At 41.9% G+C, this 4,065-nt stretch overlaps 1 pseudogene; it reads left to right on the plus strand.

The window, feature by feature from the left end:
* Window positions 1-391: 391 nt before the first annotated feature.
* On the plus strand, window positions 392-1,471 carry LOC102861440 (annotated as a pseudogene).
* The last annotated feature ends 2,594 nt before the right edge of the window (window positions 1,472-4,065 follow it).

The raw sequence follows: 4,065 nt of genomic DNA on the forward strand, positions 1-4,065 counted from the left end.
TTGCCTCCAAGGAGCAGCCTGGTTTAACCCTCTCTAGGATGAATCTGTTTGTTTTCTTGGCAGTCCATGGAACATTCAATACTCTTCTTCAGCACCACAACTCAAAGGTGTCAATTTTCCTTCTATCCTCCCTAGTTATTGTCCAACTCTCTGATGCATAACAAGTGACTGCAAAGACCATGGCTTGTATCAGGCGCACCTTAGTCTCCAGAAAGACACCGTTGCTTTTGAGTACTTCAGAGGTATTAGCATTAAAAAAATAAAAAGATATCCAATGGCCAGTGTGGATTCTCAATATCATTAGAAAAAGATAATCACAATAAGACAACATTTTATACACATTAAAAAAAATAAATTTTGCAAGCAAGAACCAGCATCCAAGAACAGAGCATTCTGCTCCTCCCTCAAAATGAACGGAAACCAGAAATCAGAGGCCTATGCCCAAGAGAAGCAGGATTTCATCCAGCACTTCTCCCAGATTGTCAAGGTGCTGACTGAGGATGATCTGGGGCACCCAGAAACAGGAGATGCTGTTACCCGTCTCAGAAAGGTCCTGGAGTACAATGCCATTGGAGGCAAGTACAACCGAGCTTTAACAGTGCTGGCAGTGTTCCAGGAACTGGTGGAGCCCAGGAAGCAGGATGCTGAGAGTCTGCAGCGGGCCCTGACAGTGGGCTGGCGTGTGGAACTGCTCCAAGCCTTCTTCCTTGTATTAGATGACATCATGGATTTATCCCTTACCTGATGCGGGCAGCCCTGCTGGTATCAGAAGCCAGGCATAGGTCTGAATGCCATCAATGACGCCATGCTGCTGGAATCGTGTATCTACCGCCTGCTGAAGTTCTGCTGCCAGGAGCAGCCCTATTACCTGAACCTGATGGAGGTCTTCCTGCAGAGTTTCTATCAGACTGAGATTGGACAGACCTTGGACCTCATCACTGCCCCTCAGGACAAAGTGAATCTCAGCAGATTCACTGAAAAGAGCTACCAATCCATTGTCAAGTACAAGACAGCTTTCTACTCCTTTTACCTTCCTGTAGCTACTGCAATGTATATGGCAAGGATTGATGGGGAGAAGGAACATGCCAACGCCAAGAAGATCCTGCTAGAGATGGGCGGATTCTTTCAGATTGAGGATGATGACCTTGATCTTTTTGGTGACCCGAGTGTGACAGGCAAGATTGACACTGACATCCAGGACAACAAATGCAGCTGGCTGGTGATCCAGTGTCTGCAGCGGGCCTCCCCAGAACAACACCAGATCCTGCAGGACAATTATGGGCAGAATGAGACGGAGAAGGTGGTCCGGGTGAAGGCACTGTATGAGGAACTGGAGCTGCCTGCTGTGTTCAAGCAGTATGATGAAGAGAGTTTCAGCCACATTATGGAGCTTATCGAGCAGTACACTGCTCCCCTGCCCCCAGACGTCTTCCTGGGACTAGCGCACAAGATCTACAAGCGGAGAAAGTGACCCTAAACACAGCGAGTGTGGGGGAGGGGAGGATCTTAATAAATTATTATTGTTTAATCTTAAAAAAATAAATAAATTTTATCCTAGTGAACTTTGTAACTCATGGAGATGCCATGAGTGTCAGATTTGAATTTTCCTTGACATATTTTTGGTTTTTTAAAAAATTTATATAATTTTTCTTAACATTTTTATTGGCTAATATTTCAGAAGTAGATTATCAAGTCTTTCTTCCAAGGCACCTTGGAATAAACTCAAACCCAAACTAATTGGTTAGAAGCCAAGTTTGTTAACTATTCATACCACTTTAGGACTTCTAGGATGACTGTAATAAATGAATCAATACATAAACAATAGCAACAAATATATAACAAAATAAATACATAACAATACATAAACAATAATAAATGTTAATGTAATGTGGAGAAATTAGAACACTTTCCACCCCCATTACTATTATGCTTATAAAATGAATTACTATATCACTCAGCAATTGAAATGCTAAATATATTTCTTAAATAACTGCATAACTCACACCATTACAATATTATTCAATATAGCCAAAAGATGATAATATCAACCAAATATCATCTTGAATAAACAAACTGGTTTTGGTAGTAGCTACAGTAGAACATTATTCACAATAAAAATAAATACATTATAAATATAAATAAAGCATTAATCTTGATTATATTGTGCATAAGAGAAAGAAACCAGACACAAAAGACAAATATTTTATGAAATATATAGAATAGACAAATACATAGAGACAGACAGTAGATTAATGATTGCCTGAGGTTGGCAAGAAGTAGGGAGTTTTTGCTTAATGGGTACAGAGTTCTTATTTGGTTTAGTAAAATGTTTTGAAACTACTTAGTGAAGATTGTAAATACATACATTGCTATTTTTGCTATGTGCCATTGAGTCAGCTTGTGACTTTGTACAAAAGCCCTGAAATGGGCTTTATCCTGAGCCGATCTCATTACCCCAGTCACTGAATCAATCCATTTTATCTAGGGTCTTCCTCTTTTGTGCTGTCCCTCCACGCTTTCAAGCCTTATGTCCCTCTCCAAGGACTGGTCTCTCCTAGCAATATGCCCAAAGTAAGACTCTTCCTCCAAGGAGCAGTCTGGTTTCACCCTGTCCAGGATGACCCTGTTTGTTCTCCTGGCAGTCCATTCAATACTCTTCTCCAGCACCACAGCTCACATGCATAATCCCTAGTCATTGTCCAGCTTTCTGACACATAGCAAGTAATTGTGAAGACTATAGCCTGCATCAGGCGCAACTTAGTCTGCAGACTGACACTGCTGCTCTTCAGTACTCTGGAGAGGTTCCTGACAGCAGACTTTCCCAATGCAATTTGTCTTTTGATTTCCTGGCTGCTGGTAACTAGGGTGTTGCTAGTGGAGCGAAGTAAACTGAAGCTGTTAATAATCTCAATCTTTTCACTGTCCACCATAATGCTTCCAATTGGCCCAATGGTGAGAATCATTGTTTTCTTGATGTTGAGCTTCATTCCATATTGAAGGCTGAAGTCCTTCACCTTCTGCAGCAAGTATCTCAGGTCCTCCTCAGTTTCAGCAAACAGGGTTGTATCATCTGCATAATGCAGGCTGTTGGTGAGTCTTTCTCCAGTCCTGATGCCACATTCCTTCTCATAGAGTTCAGCCTCCTGGATGATCCATTCTACATATAGATTGAAAAGGTTTTGAGATAGGACGCCCCCCTGGCATACACACTTCCTTATTTTGAACCATCCAGTGTTACCGTGCTCTGTTCTGATGACTGCCTCTTGGTCCAAGTATAGGTTTCTCATGAGCACAATCAAATGTTCTGGGATTCCATTCTTCTCAGAGTCAGCCACAGCTAATTGTGATCCACACAGTCAAATATCTTTGCATAGTCAATGAAACACAGACATTCCTCTGGTACTCTCTGCTTTCAGCCAAAATTCATCTAACATTACCTGTAATTTCCCTAGTACTACAGCCTCTTCTAAATCCAGCCTGCACATCTGGCAGTTCTCTGTTTTTGTGCTGTTTCAGTTGTTTTTGGATTATTTTCAGCAGAATCTTGTTTGCATGTGATTTTTTTCCCCCGGTGGTGGTTGTTGATTGCTGTCAAGTCAAACATGACTCATAGCGACCCTATGAACAAAAGATCTGAGCCCTGTTCTAGAACTATTGTAATTTCTCTAAGTTCATAGAGTTTCCAGAGGCACATTGTTTAGGAAGTGGATGCCACTCCTGCTTCCAACTGGATGCAAATCTGAGCCTGCAAGTCTGCACACTCCTTAAAAATATGGAATACTTCATGAATTTGTACGTCATCCTTGAGCAGTGGGGGCCATGATAATCTTCTCTTTATCATTCCAATTTAATTGTATGTGCTGCCAATGTGAGTACACTTGTGTGTGATATTAAAGGATGTTGTTGTTGTTGTTACGTGCCGTCGAGTCGTTTCCGACTCATAGCGACCCTATGCACAACAGCCCTAAACCCTGCTCTGTCCTGCGCCAAATGCACCACCTCTGACACACCCATCCCGATTACCCCAGTCACCGAATCAATCCATCTCATAGAGGGTCTTCCCCT

The sequence above is a fragment of the Elephantulus edwardii genome, unplaced genomic scaffold (assembly GCF_000299155.1).
Source record: "Elephantulus edwardii isolate Elephantulus edwardi_28Jun2011 unplaced genomic scaffold, EleEdw1.0 scaffold00305, whole genome shotgun sequence".
Lineage (NCBI taxonomy): Eukaryota > Metazoa > Chordata > Mammalia > Macroscelidea > Macroscelididae > Elephantulus > Elephantulus edwardii.